The 23,611-nt window shown below is 39.2% G+C and overlaps 1 pseudogene; it reads left to right on the top strand.

The window, feature by feature from the left end:
- LOC103116024 (small ribosomal subunit protein eS7-like) overlaps positions 1-17,855 on the top strand; it is an 84,553-nt pseudogene extending 66,698 nt beyond the window's left edge.
- Positions 17,856-23,611: the final 5,756 nt, after the last annotated feature.

Here is a 23,611-nt window from a genome sequence, read left to right as displayed (position 1 = left end):
TATGGAAAAAGGCAGATTTCACAGCCTCTTGACAAATAGTAGGACTATTGGGGCAGTACCACCCATTCATATCTATCGGCAGGGCTGGCATTATTAATAGAAGGAACAGAGAAGGCAAGACATTTACAATCTTGTGGGTGTAAGGGAATAGAGAAAAAACAACCTTGTATATCAATAGCTATGATTGGAATTCCTGTGGGAATCACAGAAGCAAGAAGCAAACCCCTTTGGGGGGAGCCCCAAACCTGCATGGTTTTATTAACTGCACGAAGATCTTGGAGGAGGCACCATTTTCCTGAGCACTTTTTAATCACAAAGACCGGATTATTCCATGGCCCCTGAGAATGACGAATGTGTCCCAAAGACAACTGCTCTTGGACAAGTTCTTTTAAAATTTCTAGCTTCTCCCTCGGCAAAGGCCACTGTTCCACCCAGACAGGCTCGTTAGAAAGCCAATTTAAGTGGGGAGTTCTGTTACGAACAGTGGCAGTTAGTGTTGGGGGTGCTGGTTGGGTCTAGCAGTCTCACAGTGTTGTGAGTGTTGTGTCCTGCAGGGGTGTCTGAAGATATCACTACATCCAAAGATTCCAGCAAGTCTCTTCCCAATAAATTGGTGCTTATATCAGCTATTAAAGGCCGAAAGTGTCCGGTAGTCCCTTCTGGATCTTCCCACACAAGGCAATCTCGTGTGAGGAATGCCTGAGTCAACCCTCCAACACCATGTAAGTGCGGTCCTGGGAGGAATTCCCAACTCTGGGGAACCTCTACTTGTCTTAGGATTGTCTTATCTGCTCCCGTGTCAATCAAACACTTAAAAGGAATATTACCAATCTTTACTGTCATAGTTGGATGACCCCTTTCTAAAACAGGGGTGGTCCACAAAATCTCAGGCTCTGAATCTGAGCTGTTCTTTTGCTCCAGCCAGTTATTTCTATGCTACAAGTTCCCACATGCTGCGTGTTCCTCCTTCTGATCACCCTCTGCTATTGTTACTTGGCGTGGTGGGTGTAGCGATGGGCTGGGTCTCAAGCTGGGCTTCTGTTTATGGAAGAAGGGTGTAGCACCAAGCGGGAGACATGCTTCATTCTCTCTTGGGGGCGGGGCTAAGGGAAGCCCCACACCTAGTTTAATTTCCTGTTTACATTTGGCAGGGGCGTGCCATTCCTATGGAACCTTGACCAACAGTCTCTCCTCCAATGAAACCCTTTCTGGCATCTGGGACAAGGCATTCATGGTCTCTGGTTCCCTGACTGGAGGCGGGGTTGCCCTGACTGGAGGCGGGGTTGCCCTGACTGGAGGCGGGGTTGCCCTGACTGGAGGTGGGGTTGCCCTGACTGGAAGCGGGGTAATGGCTTATTTCTGGACATTGGTTACGCCATTGCCCTTGGCGACTGCACTGAAAGCATGCCCCTTTTCGCTTATGTAAGGTAGCTGCATATGCCTGCATCATAGGTGCTTGAAAAGAGCTTGATCTAAGATCCTGTGTAGTTATAATCCAGGTATCTGGGTTTTTAAGAGTGATACAGGCTTGTTGGAAATGCGGAAGCATTCCAGCCCAGACAATGAATCGCAGGAGGAGAAAAAGAGTGTCAGGATTATAAATCTTACTTTCCAAACTCGAGTGGACCCTAGCAATGAATTTAGCCAGGGATTCATCAGGTTCTTCTTGAAGGGAGAGAATGGGGGCTGAGGCCGCTCCCATTGGTGGTGTTAATTGCTCCCATGCTCTTAATGCACAGAGGCGTACCTGATCAAAATACCCAGGTGGAAACTTGGCTTCCACCTGTTGAATCCCTGTTTCTAATTGGCCTGTTCCAAACAATGCATCAAAATTCCCATCTGGCTGATTTTGACTATTTTTCAGTGATTGCTGTAGACATTTGTCATGAAAAAAATGCCTCCCATTGCAGGAAGAGGGGGCCTGGGAGCGTAGCGCGAGTTATGTCCCTCCAATCTTGGGGGGTATTAAGGTTCTGAAGCAGGCCTTGTAAAAATGACCTGGTCCATGGGGTATGAATACCATCATCCTTAATAGCCTGGCGTAGTTCTTTCAGGTCTGTGGCAGAATATGGATACCAGGCCTGAGGTTTTTGTCTATTGGGGGCGACATTGACTGGAAATGTGTGGACTTGCTCTGATAACTGTGTAGTGGCGGGGGGGAGGGCTCACAGAAATGGAAGCTTCTGGATAAGTGGTGGCCAAAGAAGTGGTTTTGGAGGCTACAGGAGAATCCAGACATGTGTCTGCCAAAACGGGGGTGGGTGAAGAAGCAGCTGTGGAGGCCACAGGAGGTTCCAGACACGTGTCTGCCAAAACAGGCCAAAGAAACAGCTGTGGAGTCTGAAGGAGAATTCAGACACGTGTCTGCCAAAATGGGGGCCTTAGGGCAAGATGCAGAGAGCTTAGGGTGGGTCAGGATCAGGACAGGCTTTTGCTTCTTCTTGTTTTTAAAGTGCTCGTTAAGTTCTATGATCACTTCCTTTATCTCTTGGACCTCTGCCTCTAGGTCCCTTAGCCTTTTGAGAGGTTGCCCTATATATCCCTTAAAAGCTGCGATGATGATCAACAGGATATAAGGTGTGTCCCCAAGAAAAATATCCCAGATATATAAAAATTGTATAGAGAAAAAAAAATACAGAATTTGGAAAAGATCATCCATGGTGGAGAGGTCTCATGAATAATAAGAAGAAAGAATATAAATAATAAAAAAATAAATAAGAAGAAAGAAATGAGAAAAAAAAATCACAGTGCCTTAACACGAGGTTGCAGATACCCAGATGGTGTATACTTGTCTAGGATGTCTTCTTGTATATCTGCTGCTTATGTGTCCCTGTTCCGGCACCAAATGCTGGGATAGCCTGAGGGTGCTTCTTCATGAGAAAGTGCTCTCTGGGTTGGAGAGAACACAACTGGAGTCAATCTAGGCTGATGCGTGGGAGAGGGATCAGGAACTCATGCTGAGCTAACATCACAGGAGATATACTCTGGAACTTGCGGAGCCGGAAAGCAATTCCAAGTGTAAATAAACTACAGCTTTAAGTGAGATCAAACCAATGCCATGCAGGCATGCGGGTGCTTAGTTAAGCAGGATTAGAGACAGAAGCTTTAAGCTGTGGGAGATGGCATACTACCCAACACATAACGACCAAGTGAGATTTATCCCAGAAGTGCAAGGCTGGTTCAACATAGGTAAGTCAATCAATGTCATTCACCACATCAATAAAAGCAAAGCCAAAAAACACAAGACTATTTCAATAGATGCAGATAAATCCTTTGGCAAAATCCAAAACACATTCATGCTCAAAACTCTACAAAAAATGGGAATAGAGAGAAATTCCTCAACATAGTGGAATCCATATAAAAACAAACCTACAGCCAACATTATACACAATGGACAGAAGCTGAAAGCATTCCTCCTCAGATCAGGGACTAGACAGGGATCTCCATTATCACCATTACTCTTCAACATAGTGTTGGAAATTCTTGCTGTAGCAATCAGGCAAAAGAAAGAAAACAAAGGAATACAGATTGGAATGGAAGAAGTCAAGCTCTCACTATTTTCAGATGATATGATATTATACATAGAAAAACCTAAAGAACCCAGCAGAAAACCATTGGAAGTTTTTAGGCAATCTAGCAAGGTGTCAGGCTACAAAATCAATGTACAAAAATCAGTGGCATTTCTATATGCAAACACTACATCTGAAGAAGAAGACACCCAGAAATCACTCCCATTTACTGTTGCAGCAAAATCAATCAAATACATAGGAATAAAGCTGACAAAAGAAGTGAAAGACTTGTATACTGAAAACTATGAGTCACTATTCAAGGAAATAGAAACTGATACCAAGAAATGGAAAGACATCCAATGCTCATGAATTGGAAGGATAAATATTATCAAAATGAATATTTTCCCCAGAGCCATATACAAATTTAACACGATAACCATCAAAGTTCCACCAAGCTTTTTTAAGAGAATAGAACAAAAACTACAATCATTTTTCTGGAACCAGAAAACATTGAATTGTCAAAACCATCTTGAGGAAAATAAACAGAAATGGAGGCATCACACTCCTAGACCTCAAACTTTATTATAAAGCCACCATAAACAATACAGCATAGTACTGGAACAAAAATAGGCACACAGACCAGTGGGACAGAATTGAAAGCCCAGAACTAAACCCCCACAACTATGGACATCAAATCTTTGATAATGGGGTCCAAAGTGTTAATTGGAAGAAGGAGGCTCTCAAACTATATTATAAAGCCATCATAATCAAAACAGCCTGGTACTGGAACAAAAATAGGCACACAAACGAGTGGAACAGAATTAAAGACCAGAACTAAACCCCCTCACCTATGGACATCTAATCTTTGATAAGGGGGCCCAAAGTATTAAATGAAAGGAGGTTCTCTTCAACAAATGGTGCTGGGAATACTGGGTTGAAACATGCAGAAGAATGAAACTGAACCACCGTATCTCACCAGAAACAAAAGTCAACTCGAAATGGATCAAGGACCTGGATGTTAGACAAGAAATTATCAAATACTTAGAGGAAAACATTGGTGGAACACTTTCCCACCTATACCTCAAGTATATCTTTGATGAAACAAACCCAACTGCAAGGAAGACTAAAGCAGAAACAAACCAATGGGACTACATCAAATTGAAAAGCTTCTGCACAGCCAAAGAAACTATCACACAAACAAAGAGACCCCTCACAGACTGGGAGAAGATCTTCACATCAGACAAGAGATTAATAACCAAAATATACAAAGAGCTCAGCAAACTTAGCACCAAAAAAGCAAATGACACAATCCAAAAATGAGTAGAGGATATGAACAAAACATTCACTTCAGTGGAGATCCAAAAGTCTAATAAACATATGAAAAACTGCTCCAGTTCCCTGATTGTCAGAGAAATGAAAATAAAGACAACATTGAGATACCACCTCACTCCTGTGAGAATGGCATACATCAAAAAGGACAGCAACAACAAATGTTGGAGAGGCTGGGGGGACAGAGGAACCCTTCTGCACTGCTGGTGGTAATGTAAATTTGTCCAGCCTGTCAGGAGAGCAATCTGGAGAACTCGCAAGGCTAGACATGGACATTCCATATGACCCAGTAATTCCTCTCCTGGGAATATACCCTAAGGATTCCATAATGCCCAACCAAAAAGATATGTGTATGCCTATATTCATAGCAGCACAATTCATAATAGCTAAAACCTGGAAGCAACCCAGGTGCCCAACAACAGATGAGTGGCTGAGAAAGCTGTGGTATATATACACAATGGAATACTATGCAGCTATTAAGAACAATCAACCCACCTTCTCTGACCCGTCTTGGATGGAGCTAGAAGGAATTACGTTAAGTAAGCTAAGTCAGAAAGATAAAGGTGAGTATGGGATGATCCCACTCATCAACAGAAGTTGAGAAAGAAGAACAGAAAGGGAATCTATAAGCAGGATTTGACTAAATCTAGAGTAGGGCACCAAAGTAAAAACACTGTGGTGAGGGGGAGGGTGGACATTTGGCTTCCTGAGGTGGTGGGGGCGGGGTTTGAGGGGGGTAGTACACAGTCTTTTGGTAGTGGGAATGGTGTTTATTTACACTTCTATTAATTTGTAGTCATAAAAATCACTATTAAATTAAAATGAGAGGGGAAAAATTGATTGTATGTCTCAAACTTTTTTTTTAATATGTCTCAAACTTTTTAAAGCACAGACTGAGTCTTTTTAATACATAGGCTGAGTCTTTGATATGTTGATTCTCTCAACAGCCTAGACCAGGGAGAACAGAAGCAACTAGTGGCACAGTTATATACAAGATGTTGGCTATTATACAGCAAACCCTAACAAAGGGACTTTTCAAAGTTAACTCAATTACCAAATAATGTGATGATAACAATAAGTATCCATTGTCTTCTTGAACCCTAAGACAGCAGGAACCTCACATTTCCACTATAAAGCCTATATTTCCCCCAGTCCTGGAACCTTAGAGTGGGGTACACTTTCTTGCATGCTTCTCTCAATGCATATCAAATAATGTTGCATCTGCCAATGATCACAGCCTAATCAATGCAACGAGTGCTACCTCATCATGCTTCACTTCAGACTATATCCAGACACTTCAGGTGTGGAATAACAACTCTTCAGCTTCATTACTAGGGTGAGACCTTTCCTTTTATAGTATTCTCTAATTCCATTCCAGGTGGTTCACTTCCTAACAAAGTCCCAAAACCTAGATATAGACGAGGTCCCCTGAGATAAAACATATGTTCACACATATCCATGAACTAGGGCAAAATATATACCTGAAAACAAAAGTACAGAATAGTCTGCAGTGAGTACTCTTCAATATTTCATTTGCACTATTCCAGCCTTTAGGTCCATGATTGTTCAACAATTTGTTTGGCTTTGTATGTTAGCTCTCTTTTCAGCCACCAGGCTCCAGATGCCAGCATGATGCCGACCAGACTTCCTTGGACAGAGGACCTCACCAATGTGTCATGGAGCTCTGCTTCCCCAGAGACCCCTCTATTAGGGAAAGACAGAGGAAGACTTGGAGTATGGATAGAACAGTCAATGCCCATGTTCAGTTGGGAAGCAATTACAGAGCCAGACCTTCCACCTTCTGCATCCCACAATGACCTTGGGCCCACACTCTCAGAGGGTTAAAGAATAGGAAAGCTATCAGAGAAGGGGATGGTATATACAGATCTGGTGGTGGGAATTGTGTGGAGTTGTGCCTCTCCTAGCCTATGGTTTTGTTATTGTCTTCTTTTAAAATAAATAAATAAATAAATAAATAAAGAGCTGTGGTATTATACAACTCTAAGTAAACACACTATTTAGGCATAAATGAAAGACAAAAATCATACACTATCTGCTCAATTCAAGGACATGACTGCAGCTCAGAATATTCTGTAGTTTCATATTTGAAATAAAATCCACTGCCAAATTCTCTCTGTAACCTGGTTTAAAAATCTTCTGGGCTTCTAGAGAAGACAGATGGCTCAGTATATAACACTTACATAACCGCAAACCTGAACTGAGCTGGACCTGCCACAAGCAAAGCAACAAGGGTGCCTCTGAGAAAAGATAAATTGTGTTCTTTTTAAAACCCACTGGAACGGTTCTTCTTGGCAATCCAGGATACAGCAGGGGAGCAAAAGCATCTTCCAACATACAGACACCAGCTGTACAACTTTGGCAAAGTGACTGGTAAGCATAGCCAGGTGGTTGTGTGTCATTACCTTCAGCCTCCAAACCCCAGGGTGGCTCCCAGGTCTCCAGGCTATTAGTGAGTACCGAAGGAGCTGCTTTTGGAAGGTTTTGCAAAGTGGACATTCTGTTGCCTTAGGGTGGATGATATTACTCAGCTTTCTGGAGTACAAATAATACTAGACTTGCACATCTCAATATATAAATAAATGATCTAGGAATGACACAGGGACAAAGCTTCCAAGCCTTGATGTTTCTGTTTTCTACAAAATTACAGTGAAATAAGAGAGTTTTGAGAGAGACTGTGGATCCTCAAAGCCAGACAGAATCTGTGAAAGTTAAAAACAGTTTGGAAGAACACTACTCAACAGAAGATGCATCTCACAGAAAAGTCATACATGTTTATGAGATTCATCTGAATGAACTTATTTTGTGCTATCTTTTACAGCAGGAATATATGAGTTCTGATTTGGTTAACATCAAATATTCTTAAAAGTGCTATTTTGGGAAATAGAAAGGTTCTTGGATGAGGGCAAATAATGTCCAAGACAAATGGAAGAGTGTCAAATATCTCTTTTTCTTAGAACACTCTGCAAAGACCAGTCTTGCACACACAGAAGAGTCTCTCTCCCATTATAGTAATAGTCCATACATATATATTATTTTTTGTTATCTTTATTTATTAATTAGATAGAGACATCCAGAAATCAAGAAGGAAGGGGGTCATAGAGAGGGAGAGGGAGAGAGACATCTGCAATAATGCTTCAATAGTTGCAAAGCTTTCCACCTCATTCACTTTTCAGGTTTGTTACACAAGTCTAATGTTGGGTCATATTCTCAATTATGTTTCATAGGTTGGATGGGAATCTACGTACTTCACAGAGAAATGTTTCTGTAAGAAAACATTTTCAAGTTCTTCACAAATGACTTAGTAAAATGAAATTTTGGAAAAAATGTTTGTTAATTAAGGATTTTCTGTCTTGTCCATAGCATACTGTTGATAGTTTATCACCTTTAGTGAATAAAGTACATCAAGTAGAATCAAAGTATTCTGCAAAGTGTTATATTCCACATAACCTATCATTTTACATTTTAATGAAGTGCATGTTAAGTGATCCCAGCTCATAAGGAGTTTGTAACCTTAAGAAACAGTTACCGGGAGTTCCCGGAAGATGGCAGACTGAGAAGTTGCTAGTGGTTTGAACTCTGACCACATCGACTGGAAATGGTAGGATTTTCTGCCTTTAGTAGGCCAGTCAATAAGGGGGTCCTAGCGGTGACACCAAGAAGGTGACTATAACTTAATTTGGTTTAAAAAATAGAGTAGAAAGAAAGGAAAAAAAAATGTCTTTTAAATTATTATTTCCAAAGTGCACCTCCCCCTCACATAACCAGTCCCTGGGGACAAGCTCCTAGCAGGCTCCCCTGCTGAGCTTCTTTCTTTACCAAGAACCTGTCCCACCAGGGAGTATCATTCATTCTAAGTCTATTCCCTTCTGAAACCTCTGGCATTTTTTCTTTTTAAGTAGCTGTACAGGCAGCTCCCCTCCCTCCATCCCATAGCTAATTAAATAATAATAAATAAATAAATAACTCTTTCCTTTCACCACTTTTTATTACTGTTCTTTTACTTATCTTTTTCTTTTTTCTCTCTCTCTTTCTTTTTTTTTCTTTTTTTTTCTCATTCTTGTCATCCTTTCTTCCTTAATACTACAGCTTTAAGAATTCACTGATACACATTTGGGAATTATTTAGGGGAAGAAATCTGATTCAGAGTGGACTCTCTCTGCGAGTTTCTCCGCTCAACTTCCCTTCCTCCTTTAGCTACCCCTAGAATATACAGTGGATAGTAGATTTGCATAACTGTCTATTCTTGCTATCCTTGTCTAGTCTTGAGGGTTTTTTTTTCTATCTTAAAAATCAGCTGCCTCTGCTCAGGAGGCTTGAGGCAATCTAGGACAGGGTGTTTCACCCTGCTCTATTTTATTATTAATATTATATGAAGGCATATATCTTCCCCCCCTTTAGGTTGATCAGAATTAACTCTTAGGGTATCTTTCATTGCTAGGGTAGTGGGCATCTTATCTATTGTGAGAGGAACTTGTCTCATTACTCCTACTTCCTCTACAGACTCTCCTCTTCTTCCTCCTCCTAGCTAATTTAAAAAAAAATAAATAAAATAAAAAATAAAGTAATCTATTTATAAAAAGGCTTTCCTTTCACTGCTCTTTAATTACAGCTCTTTTTCTTATCTTTTCCTTTTCTCTCTCTTATTTCTCTCTCTTTTTTTTATCTTGTCATACACTTCTTCCTTCCTTCTTCTTTGCCTTTCTGAATTTGTGAATTATTTTGGGGAAGAAATCTGACTCAGAGTGGACTCTCTATGTGTGTATCTCTTCTATAATTCCCTTTCCTCTCTTGAAACCCATAGAATATACAGTGGATAGTAGATTTGCGTAACAGTCTATTCTTGATATCCCTTCTTTCTTTTCTCTTTCTTCACTTGGACTTGGTTGCTATTTTTTCACGGACTGGAGACATTGTTTGGCTAACTGGTAGTGATTAAACTGCTTCAATACTTGCTTCATTTGCTATTGTAATTCCTGATGTTGGTGAGTGCATTTGTCATAAAGGTATTTAGTACAGTGTTACTTGTACTCAAGACACAACAACTGAGGAACAACAGAGCATAAAAAAAGAAACACATAAATTAAAAAATGGGTAGATCAAAAACAAATAAAACTACTACTCCAATTAATGAAGACAAGAGCCCAGAGGAAACTACAAATCAGCCAGAAGTAACCATAAATAAGAAAAGTATGCAAGCAATAATAAACTTATTAATCACAGAAATGAAAACAACATTGGAGGAAAGGAATGGCAGTATTAGGGAAACAACAGTTGAGACCCCCAAGGAAAATGCTGATTATATTGAGGCAATTAGAGAAGTGAAAGCTGAAATAGCTGTAATGAAGAAAGAAGCTGAGGCAAGGGAAATCAGACTAACAGAAGCAGAAAACAGAATTAGTCAGAAAGAGGAGGAGTTAGAGAAAATGAAGAAAGAGGTGAAAGAGCTCAAAAAGAGATTGAGAGACACTGAAAACAACAACAGAGACAGATGGGATGATCTCAAAAGAAGTAACATTCATATAATTGGCCTGCCAAAGGAAGAAAGAGAGGAAGGGGAAGCAAACATTCTAGAGGAAATAATAGAAGAAAACTTCCCAGACCTGAATAACAGAAAGGACATCAAGATTCAAGAGGCCCAGAGTTCCAAACAGAATCAACCCAGACCTGATGACACCAAGACACATCATAGTCACAAAGAGAAGGAGTAAGGATAAAGAAAGGATCCTAAAGGCTGCAAGAGAGAAACGAAAAGTCACATACAGGGGAAAATCCATAAGATTATCTGCAGACTTCTCCACTCAAACTCTAAAAGCCAGAAGAGAATGAATGGCAAGATATCTATGGAGCCCTGAATGAAAAAGGGTTTCAACCAAGGATAAGATATCCTGCTATACTTTCATTCAAATTAGATGGAGGGATCAAAACCTTCTTAGACAAACAACTGTTAAAGGAGGCAACCATCACCAAACCGGACCTGAAAGAGGTTCTAAAAGACCTCTTATAAACAAGAACATCACTATAATACTTGCAATATATCAGAGCAAACAAAAAAAATTTTTTTTTGAACAATGGCACTACAATACATTAAATCCATAATATCAATAAATGTCAGTGGCTTAAACTCACCCATCAAAAGGCACAGAGTGGGGAGATGGATCAGAAAACATATCCCAACCACATGCTGCTTGCAAGAATCCCATCTGTCACAACAAGATAAACACAGACTTAAAGTGAAAGGATGGAAACAGGCTAACAGACCACAAAAAAGGGCAGGAACAGCCATTCTCATCTCAGACACAATAGATTTTAAATTAAATAAAGTAATAAAAGATAGGCAAGGACATTACATAATGATTAGAGGATCAATCAGCCAAGAAGACTTAACAATTATTAACATCTATGCACCCAATGAGGGACCATCTAAATACCTCAAGCACTTACTGAAACAATTACAAAAATACTTCAATAGTAATACAATAATAGTGGGAGACTTCAATACCCCACACTCACACTTAGACAGATTAACAATGCAGAGAAAAAACAAAGATAAAAGAGAATTGAATGAAGAGATTGACAGACTAGACCTCTTGGATATTTTCAGAGTCCTTCATCCCAAAAAACTGGAATACACCTTCTTTTCAAATCCACATAACACATACTCAAGGATAGAACACATGTTAGGACACAAAGAAAGCATCAATAAATTCAAGAGCATCGAAATCATCCCAAGTATCTTCTCAGACCACAGTGGAGTAAAACTAACATTTAACAACAAACAGACAATTTTTAAAAGTCACAGAATTTGGAAACTAAACAACATACTCCTTAAGAAACACTCGGTCAGAGATTCACTCAAGCAGGAAATTCAAATGTTCTTGGAAACAAATGAAAATGAAGACAGAACCTATAAAAATATTTGGGACACAGCTAAAGCAGTACTGAGAGGAAAACTTATAGCCATACAATCACATATTAAACACCAAGAAAAAGCTCAAATGAACGACCTTACTGTACACCTCAAGGACTTAGAGGAAGAGGAAAAAGGGAACCCTAAAGCAACCAGAAGGACAGAAATCACTAAAATTAGAGAAGCAATAACCAACATCGAAAATAAGAGAACCATACAAAAGATCAATGATGCCAAATGTTAGTTCTTTGAAAGATAAAACAAAATTGACAAACCCCTAGCCAGACTCACCAAACAAAAAAAGAGAGAAGACTCAAATTAATAGAATTGTAAACGATGGAGGAGATATCACAACTGACACCACAGAAATCCAGAGAATCATGAGAAACTTCTATGAAGAATTATACGCCACCAAGCTAGAGAGTCTGGAAGAAATGGAACAACTCCTAGAATCATATACCCTTCCAAAACTGAACCAAGAAGGACTACACAATCTAAATGCACCAATCACAGACAAAGAAATTGAAACTGTCATTAAGAATCTCCCCAACAGTGAGATCTGGCTGGGCTAGTGGCTCTTTCTGTGGACTAAGAATCTCCCCAACAACAAAAGTTCTGGACCAGATCGTTTCATAAACGAATTCTACAAAACTTTCAGGAATCAGTACCCATACTTCTTAAGCTTTTCCATAAGATGGAAGAAACAGGAATACACCCTTCCACCTTCTATGAAGCCAACATAACCCTGATACCAAAAAATGATAGGGACAGAACAAAAAAAGAAAACTACAGACCAATATCTCTGATGAACATAGATGCCAAAATATTAAACAAGATCTTGGCCAACCGGATACAGCAGCGAATCAAAAAGATTGTTCATCACGACCAAGTGGGATTCATCCCAGGAATGCAAGACTGGTTCAACATCCATAAGTCAATCAATGTCATTCACCACATCAATAAAAGCAAATCCAAAAACCACATGATTATCTCAATAGATGCAGAGAAAGCCTTTGACAAAATCCAACACCCATTCATGCTCAAAACTCTACAAAAAATTGGGAATAGATGGGAAATTCCTCAAGATAGTGGAGTCTATATTAGCAAACGTACAGCCGACATCATACTCAATGGACAGAAACTTTAAGAATTTCCCCTCAGAACAGGGACTAGACAGGGCTGTCCACTGTCACCAATACTCTTCAACATAGTATTGGAAGTTCTTGCCATAGCAATCAGTCAAGAGAAAGAAATCGAAGGACTACAGATTGGAAGGGAAGAAGTCAAGCTCTCACTATTTGCAGATGATATGATAGTATACATAGAAAAACCTAAATAATCCAGCAGAAAACTATTGGAAGTTTTTAGGCAATATAGCAAGGTATCTGGCTACAAATTCAATGTACAAAAATCAGTGGCATTTCTTTATGCAAACACTAAATCTGAAGAAGACATCCAGAAATCACTCCCATTTACTGTTTCAGCAAAATAAATAAAATACCTAGGAATAAAGATGACCAAAGAAGTGAAAGACTTGTATACTGAAAACTATGATTCAACACTCAAGGAAATAGAAACTGATACCAAGGAATGGAAAGATATCCCATGTTCATGGATTGGAAGACTAAATACCATCAAAATGAATATTCTCCCCAGAGCCATATACAAATTTAATGCAATACCCATCAACGTTCCACCAAGCTTTTTTAAGAGAATAGACTAAACAGTACAATCATTTATCTGGAACCTGAAAACACCTATAATTGCCAAAACCATCTTGAGGAAAAGAAACAGAAATGGAGACATCAAACTCCCAGACCTTAAACTATATTATAAAGCCACCATCATCAAAACAGCATGGTACTGGAACAAAAATAGGCACACAGAACAGTGGAACAGAATTGACAGCCCAGACCTAACCCCCCACACCTATGGACATCTAATCTTTGATAAGGGAGCCCAGAGTATTAAATGGAAGAAGGAGGCTCTCTTCAATAAATGGTGCTGGGAAAACTGGGTTGTAACATGCAGAAGAATGAAATTGAACCACCTTATCGCACCAGAAACAAAACTCCACTGCAAATGGATCAAAGACCTGGATGTCAGACTAGAAAAAATCAAATACTTAGAGGAAAACATTGGTAAAACACTTTCCCACATACACCTCAAGGACATCTTTGATGAATCAGACCCAATTGCAAGGAAGACTAAAGCAGAAACAAACCAATGGGACTACATCAAATTGAAAAGTTTCTGTACATCCAAAGAAACTATTAAACAAACAGAGAGACCCCTCATAGAATGGGAGAAGATCTTCACATGCCATATATCAGACAAGAAACTAATCACCGAAATATATAAAGAGCTCAGCATACTTAGCATCAAAAAAGCAAATGACCCCATCCAAAAATGGGCAGAGGATATGAACAAAACATTCACCTCAGAGGAGATACAAAGTTCTAACAAACATATGAAAAACTGTTCTAGGTCACTGATTGTCAGAGAAATGCAAATTAAGACAACACTAAGATACCACCTCACTCCTGTAAGAATGGCATACATCAAAAAGGACAGCAGCAACAAATGTTGAAGAGGCTATGGGGACAGAGGAATCCTTTTGCATTGCTAGTGGGAATGTAAATTGGTCCAACCTCTGTGGAGAGCAGTCTAGAAAAATCTCACAAGGCTAGACATGGACCTTCCATATGATCCAGTAGTTCCTCTTCTGGGATTATACCCCCAGGGCTCCATAACACCCAATCAAAAAGATGTGTGTACTCCTATGTTCCTAGCAGCACAATTCATAATAGCTAAAACCTGGAAGCAACCCAGGTGCCCAACAACAGATGAGTGGCTGAGAAAGCTGTGGTATATATACACAATTGAATACTATGCAGCTACCAAGAATAATGAACCCACCTTCTCTGAACCATCTTGGTCAGGGCTAGAAGGAATTATGTTAAGTGAGCTAAGTCAGAAAGATAAAGATGAGTATGGGATGATCCCACTCATCAACAGAAGTTGACTAAGAAGACCTGAAAGGGAAACTCAAAGCAGGACCTGACCAAATTGTAAGTAGGGCACCAAAGTAAAAACCCTGTGGTGAGGGGTAGACATGCAGATTCTTGGGCCAGTGGGGGGTGGTAGTGGGTGGGAGGGATGGGTCACAGTCTTTTGGTGGTGGGAATGGTGTTTATGTACACTCCTAGTAAAATGTAGTCATATAAATCACTAGTTAATTAATATGAGAGGGGAAAAATCAATTGTATATCTCAAAGTTTTTTAAAACACAGACTGAGTCTTTTTAATATATAGGCTGTGTATTTGATATGCAGACTCTCTCAAAAGCCTAGACCAAGTAGATCAGAAGCAACCAATAGCACAGCTATATACAAGATACTGGGTACTATACAGCAAACCCTAACAAAAGGACTTTTCAAAATTAACCCAGTTACCAAATAATGTGATGATAACATTAACTATCGATTGTCTTTTGGAATCCTAAGACAGCAGGAACCTCACATCCCCACTATTGAGCCTCTACTTCCCCCAGTCCTGGAACCCTTGGATAGGGCCCACTTTCCTGTATGCCTCTCCCAATCCATACCAAATAATATTGCATCTGCCCATCACAACCTAATCTACACAACGAACGCCACCTCAACATGCTTCACTTCAGACTGTGTCCAGAGACTTCACGTGTGGAATGACAACCCTTCAGCTTCATTACTCGGGTGAGACCTTTCCTTTCATAGTATACTGTAATTCCATCCCAGGTGGTTCACTTTCTAACAAAGTCTCAAAACCTAGATATACACCAGTTTCTGTGAGAGAGAGAGCATATGTTCACATGTATCCATAAACTACTGCTAAATACATACCTGAAAGCAGAAGTACACTAGAGTTTGCAGTGAGTACCCCCCTAACACTTCCTCTCCACTATTCCAAGCTTTGGGTCCATGATTGCTCAACAGTTTGTTTGGCTTTGTATGTTAACTCTCTTTTCAGTCACCAGGTTCCAAATGTTATCAGGATGCTGGCCTGTCTTCCCTGGACTGAAGACCCCACCAATGTGTCCTGGCGCTGCACTTCCCCAGAGACCCACCCTACTAGGGAAAGAGAGAGGCAGACTGGGAGTATGGACCGACCAGACAACACCCATGTTCAGCGGGGAAGCAATTACAGAAGCCAGACCGTCTACCTTCTGCAACCCACAATGACCCTGGGTCCATGCTCAGGGATAGTGGGAAATCTATCAGGGGAAGGGGTGGGATATGGAGACTGGGTGGTGGGAATTGTATGTAGTTGTATTCCTCCTACTCTATGGTTTTTTTAATTTATCTTTTCTAAAAAAGAAAAGAAAAGAAAAGAAAAGAAACAGTTACCATATGATATATGAGAGAAGAGAGAATAGATACTAGAATAGAATGGAAGAATGGAAGGAAGAATAAGATGACTCCTTTTGAAGAGGAATCCTGGGGGAAACAGTACAGAAAATGTATATTATCTGATGACCATTTAAATCACTAGATGCTGCTATAATCTAAAATCACCCTGAGACTTTTGGTGGCATGGCAATGTAACTGCATCTTGCTCGCCCCATCAACTAGGAAAATCAATGAAACTTACCTGAAAACTCAAAGAATAATGACCAGGATCTCCTCAAACTCATCAAGCCACAGGTGAGTACAGACTCCTAAGGCTGATGGACAAAAAAAGGCATAAGGGACTGATTCCCAGGACTAACAGGCTATACTAGGGACAGCTGGTGCCAGACTGGGAGTTTGGCAAAGAGGCTTACCACTTCCAGGTCCGAGTTAAAGAAATGACTGTAGAAAGAAAGAAAGAAAGAAAGAAAGAAAGAAAGAAAGAAAGAAAGAAAGAAAGAAAGAGAGAGAGAGAGAGGGAGAAAGAAAGAAAGAGAAAAAGAAAGAAAGGAAAAAAAGAAAGGAAGGAAGGAGGAAGGAAGAGAAAGAAAGAGAAAAAAGAAGGAAAATCCTAAGCCACAGGTGAGTACAGACACATGTGGCTTGAGGATGAAAAGGGGTGCTTGAGTGATTCCCAGGATTAAAAACCAGTGCTCAGAGGTGGCAGGCACCAAATTAGACACAACTTCCAAGTCTGAGTTTTAACAATAAAAAAGACTGTTAGAAAGAAAAAGAAAAAAACTAAAAACACAATTTACAACTGTGACTTCTTGAGTCTCCATTGCTGTTGTCACACAGAGGCTGGAACAGCAGCTGGAAAACCCTTTATTGACCTTAAGGTCACAGAACCATCCAATAATGCAAACTAAAGAGTAGAAACAGTATTCTAGTAGCAAATAAATTGGACTTTCAGGCAAAGAAGGTGAAAAGTGACACTACATATTAGTCAGAAGATCAATCCAACTGACATAACCATCATCAATATATATGCTCCCCCAATGTATGTGCATCCAAATATATTTTTTAAAAAGTATTTACTCTCTTCCTAAGTGGGTGCTCAACAAGGAGAACAGCATGTTCAGTTCGAGCCGAAGATCGTGAATCCCAATAACGTGAAGCTAGATGAGTTTGAATCCCACATCTGGCAGGTTCTGCTGGAGCTGGAGATGAACTCGGACCTCAAGGCTCAGCTGAGGGAGCTGAATATCACAGTCACCAAGGAAATCAAAGTTGGCAGTGGTTACAAAGCTATTATAATCTTTGTTCCTGTTCCTCAACTGAAGTCTTTCCAGAAAATCCAGGTCCGGCTAGTCTGTGAGTTGGAGAAAAAATTCAGTGGGAGGCATGTTATCTTTATTGCTCAGAGGAAAATTCTGCCTAAACCAACTAAAAAAAGTTGTACAAAAAATAAGCAAAAGCATCCCAGGAGCCACACTCTGACAGCTGTGCATGATGCCATCCTGGAGGACTTGGTCTCCACAAGTGAAATTGCGGGCAAGAAAATTTGCCTGGAATTAGATGGCAGCCATTTCATAAAGATTAAATAAAGCATGGCAGAACAACGTGGAACACAAGGTTGAAACTTTTTCTGGTGTCTATAAGAAGCTCATTGGCAAAGATATTAATTTTGAGTTTCCAGAGTTCCTGTGTAAACAAAAATGATTAAATAAAATATCATTCATAGTTAAAAAAAAGTATTTACTGACCTTAAAGGAGACATCAACAGAAACACAGTATTAATTGGAGACATCAGAGCAAGAGACAGATAATGAGAACAAAAAGCCAACAAAGACATAGAGGCTTTAAATGCCTATAAATGACTATAGATGAGATGAACTTAACATGTATTCAGAATCTTTCATTCCCCCCAAAAAGAATATACATTCTTTTCAAATGCACATGGAACATTCTTAAGGATCGACCATGTGTTGGGACACAAAGACAGCCTTAATAAGTACGTGAATATTGAAATAATAAAAAGTATCTTTCTGAAATCAACCACAAAAAGAAACAAAGAAATACATCCAAGCTATGAAGACTGAACTATATACTTCTGAATAATGTCTGGGTCATTGAAGAAATAAAAAAGAACTTAAAAATTACTTGGGGTACAATGAAAATGCAGAGACAAATTATCAGACCCCATGGGATATAGCAAAAGCTTTCCTAAGGGGGAATATTATAGTAATACAGGCTCATTTAAACAAACAGTGAAGAGATCTCAAGTAACCTACCTACTATCACAACTGAAACAACTAGAAAAAAAGAGTAACAAAGAGATCCAAAAGTTAACAGGAGGAAAGAAATCATCAAAATCAGAGTAGGTTAGTGAAATAGAGCCCCGAGAGACGATCCAAAAGATTAATGAAACCAAGAGCTGGTTCTTTAAAAGGATAAATAAAATAGATAAACCACTGCCTAGAATCACAAAAAGCAAAAGAGAATGAAACTAAACCACCACATAATACTATACACCAAGGTCAAATCTACATGGATTAATGATCTAAATATTAAACCAGAAACTCTAAAATTCATAGAAGAAAATGTTGGTGAAACTTTACATAACCTTCATATCAAAAATGTATGTGAAGACTCAACCTTCTGGGCATGGGAAATAAGAGTAAATAAATGGGATTACATGAATCCAAAAGGCTTCTGTACAGCCACATGGAGAAATGCTCCACTTCACTTATCTTTAGAGATATGCAAAATTAAAACTACACTGAGATACCATCTCATACCTGAGAGAATAAGTTACAGACCAGGAAAGGACAGGTTTGGAGCAGTTTTAGAGAAAAGGGAACTCTGCTATATTGCTGGTGGGAACACAAACTAGTACAGCCCTTTGGAAGATTTTATGGAGATTTCTTAAACAAATAAAAGTGAAATTACCTTATGGTCCCCAATACTACTCTTGGGCATTTATCCAGTAGATACTTAGGCACTAACCAGAAGGTATTATGTTCATAGTTGCATTATTCACAATAGCCAAAGAGTAGAAGCAGCCTAGATGCCCATCATATGAAGACTGGCTAAAGAAGTTAAGGGATATATAGTCCATGAAATACTACTTTGCAATTAAAAAAAAAAAAGATGATAGTGTGTTCTTTGGGATAAAATGGATGGAACTAGAGAAGAATATATTTAGAGAAATAAGTGAAGAGAAGAAAGACAGCTACCAGATGGTTTCACTCATATGTGGAATCTAGAAATCTGATTTCATCAACTTGCCAAAAACAAACAAATAAAAATATATAAACAAAACTGATGCAAGCAAACTTTCTGTAAGACTTATAAAGACTATGGTGGTTATCTCTGGGAGGTGGGAAGGTGGGGATATAGAACTTTGGTTGTAGGTGTGCTATGGAACTATCTATTGTAATCTTACAACCTTGTAACAAGCTACTAATAACAAAATTTGAAAAAAATATCCATCTTAAAAAAGTTTTCAGGCTGGAGAGATAGTATAATTATTCTGCAAAGAATTCTCATGCGTGAGTCTCCTAAGTCCCAAGTTCAGTCCCCAGCACCACCATCAGCCAGAGCCAAGCAAGGCTCTAGTTTCTTTCTGTATATCTCTCCCTTAAAAATAAAGTATAAAAATAATATAAAATAAAATCACCCTGTATGATAGCATGTGTTTTCTCTTTCTGCCAATCTCTTTCCCAAGGCCACCATGATTTATCTTATTTGAAGTAACTCAGTAGAAGTAGTCTTATTAAGTCTTGGTATCCTAAAAGTAGGATGGGCTCATGATTTAGACATCTAATATTAGTGAAACTTGACAAATTTTTTGGACTCAAATTTCTCACTCTCCTCCAGTCTCTATTTGCCTTAAGAGTCACCTGAGCTTCTTGACCTAGTGGAGGATGAATGAACCTATTTTTTGTGTAGATTCACATCTGCTTCATTACTGTAAATCATTTGTGTTAGCACATTTAAATCCCAGGTAAAAATACAGTGCTGTAATATGAATGGGCCATTACTCAGCTGACTTACTCAGCTGAAATACCATTTTCTTCTGCCTTATGGTAGTCTTGTGGGAACAGGAGTTACCAAAGTTCCTGGGTAGTGGCCTCAGGTCAAAGACAACTTTATTCATTATTCAGATATCAACAAATGTTATCATTTTCTAATTTCACATGAATGGTAAAAGATTAGCAAGTTTCTAGTTGTATTCTAAGTCTACTAATGTGCCTTGAAATGGGTCACATTGCACTGGACCTAGGGCTAAGGCAATATATGAGCTGACTCCCACATTTGAATCCCACAGTTGAATCTTAGCAATGGAGAACTGGATGTTGTGTCTGTTCATTCTAATCATGGACAAGAAGTGCTTGCCAAATGCATCTCATGTGAAGACAAACATATAATTTTTTATGATGACGATGATGGTAAAATCTAGATTCCCTTCACATGCCTCACTTACATACTTATCTGAGACACAAGAGTTAAATTATTTACAATGTACTTTTGTTTTGTTTTACCCACATACACCACTCACAACTTTCTGTTTTTTTTTTTTAAGTATCAGTTCAAAAATAGAACAACAACAACAGCAACAACAACAGCAAACCTTTGTTGTCGTTAGTAGATAGCTTAGTTTTGCTCTAATTCATGAGCAGTCAAATAAAAGATTTATAAAATTACACTGTTATAGAGAGGGTAATCTTCACATATACCTGACACTATTTTATTGTCATACCTCAGGTTCAAGATGATAATCAATTGTTAAAATCTTCCTAGCAAAGACAGTAAATAAAGAAAAGAAATGTAGTGGTACAGTTTACTTAAGAGGGATGTTATTAGTAGTGATGATTTCTCTGTGGTCCTAGCCATGATATAAAATAGAAGACCCACTGAAAAGTTGAATTCAAAAGTTTACACTGTCTCCATTGTCACCACCTTCTGTCACCCCCAACTGTAACTTGCACAGTTCACATCCAATAGCTACAGAGTCTAACAGTGTAAGGGACAATCCAAGTGTGGACACAGGAAGGTCATCTCTTTTTTGCCATATTATACCTATCTTACAAGTTCCTTTTATTGAAAATAGAGGAGTTACTCTCTGTCAGGTAGTTTAGAACTTAGCTTGTTTGACAACCATATAGGCCTCTGAAATTTGATCACAGACACAGGATGCAAGAACTAGTGTCTGGAGACAGATGTTATGGTAGCAAGTGAAGGAGTCCATATTTCTGAAAAGATAGAGAGCTGTGTACTGTAGTTCCCTAGGCTAGTGAGGATAGATGATGGTGTAGCAACTAAAGTTGATACTTAAAATATGATCTTTCAGGGAGTGCTCCTAAATATTTGTTCTGAATGATATGTGGATGGGAATCTTTTGAAACAGGATAGAAAGTGATCAGAAAAGTGTCAGTAGACACAGAACACATACTCATGTTATGAGTTTGATTCTTTATATTGTAGATACAAGAAAAAAAATTGGTGCTATGGTCTTTCTCTTGCAATAGATTTATAAATTTCAAAAAAGCATAATGGAAAAAAGAGGCTATGTTAAAAGATCACAAAACTTTAGAAAACTCATGAGATACACCAGACATTTAATTATAGTGATTTGTATCAATTCTGTTGAGGATACATCTAGAATATATGTATATATCCACATATTCATATTCTTTACATTGTAGATGTATATACAAGTGAATGTATAATCTACATATATGCATGCTATATGCTATATCATTTATACGTCTTACATATCTATTATATATCTAATGGTATCTATATGTAATACATTCATTATGTGAATATACATGTATGAAGTCTTTTTTATTTTTATTTATAAAATGAAAATACTGACAATACCATAGGATAAGAGGGGTACAATTCCTACCATCAGAACTCCATATCCCATCCCCTCCCCTGATAGCTTTCCTATTCTTTAACTCTCTGAGAGTATGGACCCAGGGTCATTATGGGATACAGAATGTGAAAGGTCTGGCTTCTGTATTTGCTTCCCCACTGAACATGGGCATTGACAAGTCAATCCATACTCCCAGTCTGTCTCTCTCTTTCCCTAGTGGGGCAGAGCTCTGGGGAAGCAGAGCTCCAGGACATATTGATGGGGTCATCTGCCCAGAGAAGTCAGTTTGGCATCATGTAGCATCTGGAATCTGGTGGCTGAAAAAGAGTTAACATATAAAGTCATACAAATTGTTGATTAATCATGAACCTAAAGGCTGGAATATTGCAGATGAAGATTTGGGGTCTTCGTTTTGAAAATAGTTAATAGGTCTATTTCAGGTATATTCCAAAGGGCCCAGGACTATTAGTTTTTGCCTGAACCTGACATCTGATATGCAGGTGGACCCAAGTTACTGTCTGGGGAGATGATGTCATAGCTGGAAAAAGGGCTATAAAGCTGGATCAGGGAAGAGAGTAGCTCCCAAATATGGGAAAAGTGAATAAATATTATCGACTGTAAACCCCACTGATTTGATCTGGGGCCCATATTCAGCATAGGAGCCTATGTAACCTCTACATGCCTGTAGGTCCAAGAAGTCTTTCTATGCCGCCAACCACCCAACTGGGGGCTCAGCAGGCCGATCCAGGGAGAATGAGACTTATAGGTGGGAGGTGGATTCGGCGCGACAGACAACACTGAGACACATGAGTTTCAATGCTGCTGCAATCTTTTACTGATATAGAGATTCTTTTTATAATAGCATAACAAAAAAGCATAAATCAAAAGCTGGCCAAGTCAGTTGACCACAAAGTACGCAGGGTACATTTTTTATAAGTAACACAGACAGGAGGAGCTGAAGGCATACAACTACCATCAAAACGAAAGCACAGCCATACTGTTCTTTCATGGGTTATTAACCACATCCCTTTGGTTTCAGACAAAAGTCAATTTATCAGTAAGAACTAAATGCTTTCACTGCTCTCATTTATCCAAAGGGCTATTCTTTCTCCTTCCAAGCACTGGACCTTAATACCCAGAATAGGGGGGGCACTAGTGGGAACACGGCGTCTTGCTCTGATCCTTATGCCAAGCTCCCTTTCCTGTAATCTACCTAAGACAATATGCAGGTGCATTTCAGGGTTGCTATGTAACATGTTTCCTGGGAAAGCTAAAGGACCATTGTCTGTATGATTGAATGTAATATTTCTGAGAATAGTGCTCAGTCCTTGCTCAACCTGGATAGCCAAGTCATTGGGGCTTGAAGTGCTGGGATTTACTGTTGTAAGGGGCTTTTCATCCAGTGGGGTCCCATCTGGAATGTCCAGACTAGACTTGGGGGGTTGCACTGTAAGCGTCTCCGGAGTCTCCTGGACATTCCCTGGGTGGCCTGCATAAAGCATGATAAACAACAACAGTAAGCTTTCAGAAGCGAAACCAAGTCCACCTAGCCATCCAAGGCCTTTCCGCCAACCGGGAGACCCAGGGATCC

This window comes from Erinaceus europaeus, chromosome 4 (genome assembly GCF_950295315.1).
Source record: "Erinaceus europaeus chromosome 4, mEriEur2.1, whole genome shotgun sequence".
NCBI classification, from domain to species: Eukaryota; Metazoa; Chordata; class Mammalia; order Eulipotyphla; family Erinaceidae; genus Erinaceus; species Erinaceus europaeus.
Note: the sequence above shows the minus strand (reverse complement) of the source record. Positions and strands in the feature narration are given on the sequence as shown.